At 40.7% G+C, this 13,301-nt stretch overlaps 1 protein-coding gene across 2 annotated transcripts in view; it reads right to left on the bottom strand.

Annotated features, from left to right (window-relative positions):
- Nucleotides 1–13,301, bottom strand: part of LOC129731795 (5-hydroxytryptamine receptor 1-like) — a 184,888-nt gene that overhangs the window by 88,258 nt on the left and 83,329 nt on the right. The window lies entirely within an intron of this gene.

Below are 13,301 nucleotides of genomic sequence, written 5' to 3'. Positions count from 1 at the left end.
AGTGGCTACAAAATGTCAAAAGAAGTCCTAAATTCAGCCAGTCACTCGATTCCATTAACTATGAGCTTCGAGCGGAATTCCGCTAGTGTGGGGTGAGAAGACCGTAATCTCTTCCACAAACCCATCCCGCCTACGAGGAACATAAAATAGCCAAACCGTACGGGCAGATGATAGTGCTGACAATGATGATTATGATGAATGGCGTGTCATACCTTCATAACAAGTTGTTTCTCCCCCCACCGAACCTGTGTAACACGGGAAGCCAGTCCTGGCAACCGAAGGCCATTACCTTCATATATATATTTTCCCCGTTGGCGTCGCCTCGCCGCGAAAGATTAAACCATGCTCAGGGCTGAGTGCTTTCGACGCGACAGTTACGACGATGATGGCAATGATGAGCCCCGGTATACACACCAGACAAAATTACGTGCAGGCCAAACTTTTATGATGAAGCTATTCTTTGGCAGAAAAGCTTTGCGTGAGATTTCTGACATGATATTAGTTTATGGAAAGACGTCAAACTCGACGTAATCGACACTTCTACCTATTTAGTATCTAGCGAAAATATAATATTTTCAGTGTAATTTCATTTCCGTGTCACATTTCCCAACCAAACGTAAAGTTCTGGTGTAGCTCGAAAACCACCGATGAACAAATATAGTACGAAAATCCTATATGCAAGAACGTTCCAAAGGAAACGAAACATTATATTTATAATCCGTATTCGTATTCTAACCGACAGAAGCATTTTTACCGGATTTAATCTCGAATCTCTGTGGCATGTCAAGTACGGCTCTCACCTTAAAAACAACTTTGCAAGTCATACCAGTTCTACTCTTGAACCGGTTTCAGTTGATATTTTCGCAACTCATTCCTCATGTCGGAGATTGCGGAATTCCGCAAACGATTCCATTTAGTCCAAAGTCAATATTGAGAGTAGGTACTTATAAAAGTGTACAGAATTTGTCATATCACACCGCAAGCAAAAAAAAAGACACAATAACTTGCCCCGCGCTATTGCCGGTGTAACAAGGCCAACCTCAATCGCCGCGTGACGGAAAAAGGATAGCACCGTAATTGGATTTCGGAATGTTTGTCATCCCTGGTGCTAGGAGTTTTCCAATACCCTGACACATGGAATGACGGATTGTCATGGAATTATTATTCTGGAACCGTTTTAGGGGTCTGGATGTTTGTTTTATTAGTTTACTAGCAATTAAACTAGATGAAATATTGTCGGATAAAAACCACAACAAGAAATAAGCTACAAATACGCAAAAACAGAAAGTCTGTGTTTTCCGACGACATCAAACACACCGGTCTTTACACCTCTAGACAAATGCCAACGGGAAAAAAAGTTTTTTTTTTCTGAGCACACACACCCGTACAGTATACCCTGTAGAACAGGGTGCATGTAAAAAAAACTCGGGAATGTTTCCTAAATCAGCAGCAACTGTGCGCTTGAGCGTTCATCCGAAGGATGGACAGGAAGGACGTTGATCGATTGCTACTGCTACACAAACGTTATGCCGCTCTCGAGCATAGATCAGATAAAATGTTCTCGTTAAAGTGAGGAGCCCTTTGCAGTTGCTCAAATACTTAACGTTATGATAGTTGAATGATTGATTCCGGAAAGGTACTCGGTGTGCAAGATATCTTATATGTGACCACGCAAAATAACGTCTATCATCATTCCCATTGCTTATCCCGATTGGACGAGCGTTATACAATGTTGTTTACAATTGTGTCAGTGAAGCTTATTAAGATTTTAATTTAGAAATTTAAAATCACAAATCAAATAGTGTCTATAGTAGTCAAAACAATTCGACAAATGAAAGAATCAGCAACTCAAAAACATAGAGAATAAAAAAAGCCATACAAAACAACACGAAAACCAAAAGGTGTGATCTTGTCTTTTCAAAACAAAAACTATTATTTATTGAAATATATTAACACATACACTTCAATAATTCAAAAAACTTAACCGCAAGATTATCAACAGCCCTTTTTTACTCCAAATATTAAATGTTTGTCACCCAAGAGCGCAACTTTACTGAAAATCTTTAAAAAAATAATTTCTGTAACGCAGCTGATATTATTGGTATTGCTGGCTTTGTTTCTTAAGTGTCCAGCACTGTAGAACAGCCATGTCCAAACCACGCTCTGCACTGAGTTATAGGGTGATTGATCGTGGTTCGCACTATGCAAAAACTGATCCTGGTTCGTGCTATTAACTAAATCATCGATAAACCATTGAATAGTCGAAGATTTTGAATTAAATAAATTTCTAAAGCTGCTGCTATTTTTTAACAATACATACCTTTGATTTTTTCTAAAGGAAACTACTTCAACTAGCCCTGATAGCTAAGCTAATGAAAGATGTAAATTCGGCTGCCAATGTCTTCACCGAAGCAGTCTTTTTAAACTTCTCTACAGTATTTTAGCTCGTGATATAAAACTTCAAATTAAGTTTAAAAAGTCGATCCATCCATAATTTACCAGTATTGAAACTTTTATTATAGAAAAAGTTCTTCGATTGAGTTTTTTCTTTAATAATACAATATTAGGTTTTTGATCCTGATTCGCGCTGCAAATGTTCGTGGTTCGTCCTAATAGTTTCACCAAATCCCCGCTAGGGGCAGTGCGTATTATTTATTTTTAACCTGAGAGTTTCAGTCAACCGCTCTGGAAAAACATCGAAACAAACAGACGGACTTTTCTATAAAACACAGGAATTGGGTAAAAAAAAAAAATTTAACTAACAAGGCAAGTTAACATTGATTTTCTGGCCATTAAAATTAATAAGTCCCTCTAATAATGAAACTGGCCAGAAAGTCGTCCCACAAACTTCTCCAGGAAATTATAAGTGGGGATATTTGGCAGGAGGAACAAAACTCTGTATGGTAGAGCAGTAAATATGAAAAGGAAGAATAAAATCATATTAAACACTACCATGAATAAATAATTATAATCATCCAACTTCTTAATAGCGGTATTGCTAATAATAGAAGCGCGGGTGAAGCAGACACCCGGGCATATCTCACGATAGATCAAAGATTCTGGGCGCAGTGAGGAAGTCCGTTCAGAAAAAAAATGTGAAACTGTCAAAGTAAATTTCCGTTTAACAAAAAAATGTCTGAATCCATATAGTTCGAAATCATCTGAATACTAATTATGTACAAGTTTCTTACACACTGCTAAGTGCAGAACTTCTATTTTTTATTAGAACGAACCAGGATCATAAATGACGCGAACCACGATCAACATGGCACGAACCAGGATCAAAATTTCGCTCGCATTAAAACTCATACCAATGATATTTACTAGACATCAGGTGTTTTTAAAGTCAACTAATTTAATCGTCTATAGTTGCTCTTTCTATTCAATCTAAATTTTAGTTGAAAGGTATTGCAATTTCAGAAAAATGTTGCATTCATTCCTAGGGTGCCATGAAAAACAACGAGACAGATGCGAACCACGATCAATCACCCTATACATATTTGAAACACAACACGGCGTGTTTTGTAACTACCACTCAGTGAGCACGAAGGGCAACGATTGAAAAACCGGAGCCCATGTCAGTGTTATATTTTCGGTCCCGGTGTTTCAAACTTCGGCAAACACCGGAGACGAGGGCTTCAGTTTCGTAGAAGCCGTAGCCGAATGCCGAAACTTCGTAGAAACACCTCGCTCACTGCCATATGGCTCTGCTAGGTCTTATACGAAGCGAAGCGTTTTCAAATATATTCACATTGTTGACATTATTTCTTACGTGAAACCAGTGTTATGAAACACCGAGGCCAAAAATCAGTATTATATACGGGCTCCGGTGTTTCAATCGTCGCTCTTCGTACCATCAGTCTAAAGCAGGTATTAGACGAAGCAAATATTTACTATTTTTGGTACGATTTTTATTCGCACAAAATAAAATCTGTATTGAAAAATAGCAAATATTTGCTTCGTCTAATACCTGCTTAACACAAACACTGATTGCCTTTTTTTTAGGTAGGGGGAAAATTTGCTGCCAACACGCAAAACGAAGACATTGTTACGAAGAAAACATGCTCAGCAGTTTCTTCCGCATTCACGCGCTCGGGACACATGGGGGGGGGGGCGCATGCCCGAACTTGTCTAGATACTGCTTGAAGCAACCGTGACCTGACAGGATCTGTGTAGGTAGAAGTTAACTTCGCCATGGCGCCTCCCGATCCATCCGGTTACCACCGGCATAAGTCGGTGCGTCCACCATTCGAGTAATTGGACCATTCCTGCTTCCATCTGATCATCGATAATGATCTGCTTGTACCTCGTATGCCCCTTGTGTCACGTTGGTCGAAGCATTCAACGTCCTTCCTAATGGCTATTATGATAGGCATCATGTCGGACAGGACGTAGACTGTGTCGTATGACACTGTGCAAAACGCACTCGCAACTCTCAGGCACATGAGCCTGTAGGTACTTCCAGTTTACCATGATAACTGTTAGTACGGCCGGACTGTTAGTATGGACGAGACTATTCTGGCAAGAAGTATACGCTTGCTACCATTCACCGCTGAGCTATTCGACATCATTCGAGATAGTGCTGCCGTTGAAGCCCTCTTACAAACATAGTTGACGTGGATCTCAAACGTTAGCTTATCGTCAACCATAACCCCCAAGAGCTTCAATGATCGCTTTGAGGTAATGGTGCAGTCTCCGACTCTGACCACCCCCTGTTGCTCTGATTTGCGACTTTTCACAACCGTGACCTCCGTCTTATGGTGCGCTAACTCCAGTTTTCTGTAGTGCATCCAGTCATCAACTCTGCATATACAGTGCGCGGCCATCAACTCGACCTCCTCTCCGTAGACCTCTAGCGTTATGTCGGCTGCAAAGCTGGCGATCACAAATCCTACAGGGAACTTGAGTTTAACACCCCCTCATACGTGACATTCCACAACACCGGTCCTAGGATAGAACCTTACGGAACTCCTGCGGAAATTGGGACGCACTTCTGACCCTTCTCCGTGTTGAAAACAAGTACGCGGTTCGGGAAAAGTAATTTTCCAGAATCTTGTACAGTGATACCGGTAAAAGTATGTACCTGAGCGCAAGCGCTATAGAGTCCCAACTGGTGCTATTTAACGCATTTTTCACGTCGCGCGTGACGATTGCGCAATAGCGTATGTCCCTTCTCTTGCAGTGGACGGCTACCTCCGCCATCTTGGTGATGGATAGTATAGCATCCAGTGTGGACCTGCCCTTCCGGGAACCGAACTGGTTACTTGCAAAACCGTTTACACCCTCCGTGTACCTCACCAGTCTGTTGAGGATAATCCTCTCAAGCACCTTGCCCGCAGTGATCAGCAGGCAGATAGGCCTGTATGCCGATGGGTCCTCTGGCGGTTTCCTAGCTTTCGGCAGTAAGACCAAACTCTGCCGCTTCCACCTCTCCGGGAAGAGGCAGTCTTCCAGGCACCTCTGCATGACTTCCCCAAGCCGCTCAGAGGCCGTTTTTATCCCCAGCCTGATTGCCAAGTTAGGGATTCCATCCGGTCCTGATGTCTTACTTACCTTTAGGGAGTAGGGAGTCGCTCACGGAATGGATGTTCGGCAGGTTGGTCGACCATCCTTGGTCTGTGTCTGAGATACTGGAACGTCAGACTTGGGACTCGACTGCCGGATGCCAAGGACCGGGCTCGTGGTTTGGAAAGAATCCCCTATGATACGCTCCAGCATTGCTGATGATTAGTCAGCCTATACACCAGAGAGACGCCGAGACACTCACCGTTAAGGTAATGTCAACATCAAAACGAGCGAGCTGTATAGTTTTGCATTGCCGTTATCCGTTTTGATGTTGACAGTTGCCTTAACGGTGAGTGTCTTGTCATTTCTCTAATATATAGATTCCCTACTGATGATCACTCTACAGGCGCCAGCGCGCCTTTGGTCTTGGCAATACCGATTCTATAGTCGTTACCTCACGGGTTCGTATTGGCACTCGCGCATAGCGTATCGAAGCAGGCTGTCTTGCTGTCCTAGTAGCACTCTTAAGCGCCGATCTTGCAGAACAGAATGTTGCGCGGCGCTGAATCCTCTGTTCGTCTGTTCGTGCACGCTGCATCCTCCGTCTTGCGCGGAGACACGCAGTGCGGAGGTCCGATATCGTATCAGTCCACCAGTAAACCGGTGGCTTCCCATTCCTAGGCTTGCGAGTCGTAGGCATGGTGGCGTCGCACGCCCGCGATAGTATTGCAACTAGTTGGTCAGCAGTCAGGTGGGGACAACTGCCTCCATCGTACTATCTCCTAATTGCCTCTTCGAATACCTCAGCAGTGTTACAAAACACTTCGCGTTGTGCTTCTACGCATAACCGCACCCTGACAACACAATTCAGTTTTTTCACCCTGGCTGCTGTATAATGGCCAAACTCCACCCATTAAGGGTGTTTTTAAAACGAGGATGATGCCCAGAGGCCATTTTAAGATTCAAGATGGCGACTTCTTGAATATACCTCAAAACGTCAAACTCAAATTTCTGCATATTTTGAGAACGAATCAAGTTGATGAAGAATTTGGCATGTGAAGATTTTTGAAGACAAACCTTATTTCCATGGTGGCTGGGATTCCTCCCTCTTCCGCAAAGGAGGGGTCTCATAAAAATAAAACACAAATTTCTGCACAACTCGAGAAATATTCAAGCTTATAGCACCAAATTTGGTATGTACAAACTTCTGGGAGCAAGAAAGAGTTTCATATGGGTAATTGCGGAATCAGAATGACGCGCAGTGGCCAGAAATTGTCACCACATGTCATTTTAAAATGCAAGACGGCGTCTTCCAGTTTCTGAAAAACAGCCGAAAGCGACCGAATACCTGCCAATATGAGTATTTCCGGAATTGCAAAGATGTCAAAAAGCCTAAAATCGACCGCAGACACCATTTTGAATTCAAAGATGGCGTCTTCCGACCCCTCAATATTAGCATTTCTGTAATCGTGATGATGCACCAAAAATCGATCTGGTTTGGAGTGTACAATACACAATACACTGTATTTTTTTATCGCTGTCAGTTTTTCGCAAATTGGAAGTAATGACGTTACCCGAAAAGCAAAGTCGCGAAGTGATTTTGCGCAAGTACCTGGAAAATCGTCAACGCTCTCGTCGGGACACCGGAAAACAACTCGGAATCGTGCAGCCAAATGGTGAGTCGTGTGATTAAACGTTACTACGAAACTTTGAGCATCGAACGGAAGGAGAAATGCGGTCAGAATGGATGTTCTATTAGTGATCTGGATCACAAGCAGCGTTGCCAGGTATCCAGATTTAGCTGGATTATCCAGATTTTTGAACATGTATCCAGGTAGACAGCTTTGATGTCCAGTTATCCAGATTTTTCAAGGATGATCCAGATTTTATCCAGATTTTATTTTCTCTGTTCCGCAAAAAGGTCATCACTTCAATTTTGGCGCGAAATTTTGCAGTTTTGTCACCTCAAATTTTGCGTACCCCAAGATTTTTATCCGAAAAATTAATCTTTCACCCCACGAAATGACTGCCAGATTTTTTCCAGATTTTTATTTTACCTTTTCCAGATTTTAAAAAAATTAACCTGGCAACGCTGATCACAAGCGTGTTGTGTGTGAATGCGCGTTGTGAAGTAGGCGCTACGAAATCATCCCAAGGAGGTCAAAACTGAAGAAGACATGAAGAAAGCGGCAGCCAGTTGTTATACAAAACCTATTGAGTGGAGTTGAGCTTAAGATGCGAGCCTACGGTTATGGCATTGAAGTTGAAAGAATAAATATACCAAAAACTTACTAATGGGTTAACTTTTCTATTTCGAAAGTTTGAGAAGGATTTGTTTACTACTAAAGTTTCTACAGCGTTTTCTCCGTGATGCAATTCGATGTGGGACTTTAGAGCTCAAACTACAAAGAAAATTAAGATTGTAGCTTTTTAACCATTTCTGTGAATAATGGTGCCCCTAGTGAAGATAAATTTTTCAGAGATTAAAACGAGTTTTTCCATAAGCCCACGTGGAAGCGACGAAGCCGGCATCCGGCATAAGCTAGGGGCATCCAAATGCACAAGAATGGTTTAAAAGCTATAATCTGCTTTAGGGACTATTTTGGGCTTTATGGCAACATTTTTTCACTTTTGTTGACCAGTATAAATTTTCAAAATTTAAGTAAAACCAAAGCGTTGCATTAAAACTGGTAAATTTTACTTAAGTCCACTGATAAGTGTTTTTAGAGAATCGTATTTTTGTGACACCGGTGTAAATCTAGAAACCGTGATTTAAAATTTAAAATACAGCACAAAATAATATTTGAATGTTGTAACTTCAGTGTCCCCATAACATTACATAACAAGGGGACTTGAATTCAAACCATTTACTGCCGTGAGATGACATTGTGACGTAGATCCAAGTGATCAGTTTTTCAGTACGACCCAAAAAACGAAAGAATTCTTCGTCACTTTTGAATGGAAATGTGTGCCAACGTCACTTTGTTTTTTTGATTTTATGCCACGTACGAATAAGTAACAACGAAAAGGAAGATACCAAAAGATAGGTCTTCGAATAATGAACAAATTGGCTTGAGAAAGTGGCACTTACGTCACTTTGTCATCTCACGGTAGTTTAGTGTCAGGTGATAAAGCTGGTCTCGTTTAAACTCTACAATTCCTCGGTGACTATCCCTTGACTAATTAGATCACTCCTATAGTTATTAGTCGGAATACTATATGAACATACGAAATAGGCAGGAGGAAGGTTTAGAACCATACGACCACAATATTGAAAATAATATGATGTGCGGAAAATATCAATCATCACAAAGCAACAATATGAGAACAAAAGCAAAGTTCTTATGCCATCAGCGGAAGCACAAGCTGTCAAACAGTTTAACACGATTGTAAAACAAAATTATGGGTCTCAACAGTTTCTGGAAAGTTGGTAGAAACCAGCTTTCAAAATATGCTGAGTTTCCAAGGGTTCTAGCGGGTGGATGCACCAGAACGGTCCGAAAACTCATTCTTTCTGTCAGTGGCTGCAAGATCTGGCTTCGGAAAATGTTCACTCTAAATGTTTTTACGGTGCAAAACAAACACCGAAACACGTCATCCAAACACATTTAATGCCGTCCCAAGCAAAGCTTCACATTCTCTTTTGGACCGTACTTGAGAAGCGATCTTTTCACTTAAATGTTTCCGTCAGCTTTTGTTTTTGTTTCCGAAGCACCTCGACCAGAAAGGAAATTTGAAATACAATCCCGGTTGATAAGAAAAAAACAATTAAAAACCGCCGACGGAGCTCATTTCCGGGTTGATTCTCGGGCTGACGGAATTGGAAATTTTATTGCTTTCGGTGATCGGCTTTTCGCCTGTTCTGGAGAACTGTTTTTTCGGGCCCAGGTAATCAACCTTTTGGCTGTTTCAGAATTCCGAAAAAGATATTCGGCCGTGTGCGATAACATTTTTCTTTCTCTTCTACTTCAAATGGCAATTGGGATTAATATAATGTCTCTAATTTGTCCCATTGGACCGAATCGAATTTAACAAGACAGAATAAAAAGAATCAATGAAAGAAAAATCAATCATTCATCGCTAAAACCAGCAGGGTAAAATATTTGGACATGAAAACTTAGTCGGTCCACACAAAATTTTGATGCGGTGTCGCATCATCCAACTTTTGGATTGAGGCTGAGGTCTGAGGTTTTCGTTTTTTTTTTTTTTTCTATAACCTCAATTTATTCAGAAACTTTCAAACTTGTAAACAAACCCCTGTTTGAGCTTTGTATCGGAAATAATTAATTACTGTTTTGGACAGTACAGTAGCGCAGCCATTTTATTTGGTCTGCGGTGCCAGCCCCCATAATCTGCGTGTTTGTTTCAGATTATATCTGTCCGTTACGGCATCAATTATGAATATTGCGCCAAGCGCAATATTGAAAAGATAACAAGTGGCCAATAAAACTGTACTTGTTTGAAACTTTTAGGGCGAATAATGCCTCAAACCAAACAATGCATCGGATTTTTCCACCACATTCACTAACACCCTTGAAAGCTTATCGAAAAAAAAACCAAAAGCAAAACGTGTTCACGAGTCAGAGAAGAAAACACGATAAACACCGAAAAATAGAAGCCAATAGAAAGTCATAATCTGTGGCTTTATTGGACTCAACAAGAAAATCTGTTTCTCCCTTCAGGCCCAAGTGTTTCGCAGAATAATAAGTCTTTATTTCCCCCCTTGAAGCAATTTGCTTCCACTTCGGTTGGAGCACCAGTTCCAGTCCGAACTCGTAAATTATGCTTACTAGTTTCAGCAATTACTAATCTGTTGATCAATTAAACGATAATAAACCTACTTCTATTTCTATCCCAGTTTGGTCTGCTACCGAACAAACTGATAACAATTACCGTCTAACCGCAACCTGATTTGAGAGCTACGGTAACCGTACGAGCAAACGGTAAACTGCTGCAATTCTTCCTCCCACATAAGCAGGATAAACAGTCTATGCACGTTGCCCCGTACGTTGCTAGTGGGCGCATGTTAAATCGATAGTTTGGCTTCATTGTTTTCGTTTTCTTTCGAAAACATCCGAACGCGAACGGGTTTGCCAGGTCCACCAGCAACAAGCAATCTAGCATTCCAGCAAATTTGCAATCTCAGTCGGACAGTTGATAGTGTTCACAATTTTCACCTACTATCAACGACCGATGATAGCAGTGCCGGCAACTGTCTGAAGGGAAACAGTGCAAATAGGCACCTTTTCTTGCTGGAAGGTTTTCCTACTACAGTTAACAGCAGAACAGAGCTCCGGTAGTGTAATAATAGAAGCAAGATATGATAAAAACATAGTCATGCTACATCGGTAGTTGCTATTAAAGTGACAAGGAACAATTTAGCTCAATCCTCCGGTGGTGTGTTTTTACTACTACTATTACTACTACTGCTACTACTACTTCTAATACTATTACCATGCAGAGTTATGCAGTTAGATTGGAGTGCCTAGATTGCAGATAACGGCTTGTAATAAAATGTTTATTCTGCATTCCCAGACAGGATTTGGCCTAGATTCGCCGATAACGATTGAAAGGGAGCGTTTACGTAAAGCTGGAGTGCATAGTAGCTACTGCAGTTGAAGTTTTTTCTCTAGTTAAAAAACAACGAGTAACAGAGGTTCTTGGAAGCATTCGATTTCCAGCTCTACTGGCAGTGTTTTAAATATTTTTTGAAATCGTCGATGTTCCAAAAAAACCTTGATTCTAATTAAGAGCCGAACAGAATTTCAAATTTCGAAAAAATACGAATCAATTATTTCCCAGGACTTTACGTGAAAATACGTGAAATTCAATAAGTTGCTGCAATTTGTCTAAGATTTAAATTGAACATTTTACAATCTATCGAAGATAAACAGGAACTAATCCACCAGGTGATAGTTAGGGCTACAAAGTCTATTAAATAGTAGAGGTGTGAAACTAAACTTTCGCTATTTGTCACTAGATGGCGTCAGCAGTGAGTGCAGATCGATTTTGACATACATAAAAGGTGATGAACCAAGTTGGTATCACGGCAAATTAACCACTTTTGCACGTTAGTGATATTACTTTGACGTCATATATACTTTCAGTTGTGTGAATATGTCTGAGTTTGTACCAAATTATCACCGTTTGTGAGAAGTGTTATTTTTCTCACTTCATGCAAAAAAACGGCGACTGAAACGCTTCGAAAGTTAGAAAAAGTTTACGAAAAGGTAACTTTAAGAGAAACAACGTACCGTGACAGGTTCGTCCATTCGCGTGAAGGAACGCCAAAAATCTTCGTAAATGCTGAATTGAGAAAATTTCTAGATGAGAATCCATCCCAAGTAACAATATTAGTTTTACGATGCACTTGAAGAAGTTTTGATTGCTTGTCCATTAAAACAGTGTAAATCTTATTATTCTCACAACTGCTACAAATCAGCCGTAAAATCCTCATAAGATCGAGGAGACCCATACTAGAGAAGGTGCTCGAGAATAGTTCCTAAAGTTCGCTTGAAACTCTATATTTTTATCGATTTGTACTCATAATAGCATTTAGGAGTTACTCACAGCCATGAAAAGACTATAACAAATTTCGAGAGTTTTATAAATTAAGTTTGCAAACCTTCCTTTTAGCTTATTTCGCTTGGAACAGAATTTATTTATTATTTACCTAGAGCAATTTATGAAACAAACCCCATCGATCTACTCCTTCTCCAAAATGAATGTCATCGTAGTCGTTAAATAAAATAGGCAGGTAAATCTTCACGTATTTTCAAGTTCATATATGAGAATTTTTAATTGCTAAGTTCAGTTTATACGTGTTATGTGGCAAAAAAGTTTGTAATTTTCAACGCGCCATGATATTACTGCCAAATAAATAATTTATCTAAAAAATAAGAAAAATATCTGAATTTTCGTTAACTTCAGGTTTGCTGGACTATGGAAAATTTTACTAAACTTTGTGTTCATCATGGTCAACATTCACTATTAAACTACCAGAATTATTAGTAGCATTGAGAGTCATGGTCTTTTATTACCGTTTAATTACAAATGGTTATTATTTTGACGGAGTCAATCACAGTCTGTTCGCCATATTTGTCGATGGTTTTATATTATTCCCTCATAAGACCGTTGTAACTAAAACTTCTTGTGCAAGACTAATAATATTTTTTTTTTATTCTCGCTTATTTTCCGTCGGTCTATTTCCGCCACTGTTGTGGCCAATTACCGACGCCCAGGGAGGCGACTCCACACCCAGGTCCCTAACTCACGACCCGTTAATTAACGGACCGGCGCCAACGGCTTTACTTCCTCATGCGATGGAAGGCGTGATCCCAGAGATTTTTCGCCTCAAAAAATCTCCCGGTGTCGCCTAGGATTGAATCTAGACCAGTTGGGTTGGTTGTGAGTGGATCACGCCACCTCACAACCATCGACACCTATGTCGGCGGTGGGATTCGAACCCAGGCGTCGAGCGTGGTTGGCGGAGACGTTACCAACCACACTAGGCCCCCGCTTATATATTTTTTTTAGTAAGCTGGCATTTACTTATTGCATTCTCGGAGAAGAATACTTGCGCTTGAATAAAACTCGTTTGAACTCTTCAAGACAAACAAATTTTATCTGGGATTGCTCCCTCTCCCGTTTGTCAGCTGTTTGTTTACAGTCAATATGGCCTGATACTGTAGTGAAAGACAATCCAGTGCCACCTCCAAAGAAACGCAAGCTATCAAAGCTCACAAGCAATAATAATGTAGTGAAGGATTTCAACAACGTTTACAAGCAAATGGTGG

Source organism: Wyeomyia smithii, chromosome 1 (genome assembly GCF_029784165.1).
Source record: "Wyeomyia smithii strain HCP4-BCI-WySm-NY-G18 chromosome 1, ASM2978416v1, whole genome shotgun sequence".
Taxonomy (NCBI): domain Eukaryota; kingdom Metazoa; phylum Arthropoda; class Insecta; order Diptera; family Culicidae; genus Wyeomyia; species Wyeomyia smithii.
The sequence above is the reverse complement of the archived record's forward strand: the minus strand, read 5'-3'. Positions and strand labels throughout refer to the sequence as shown.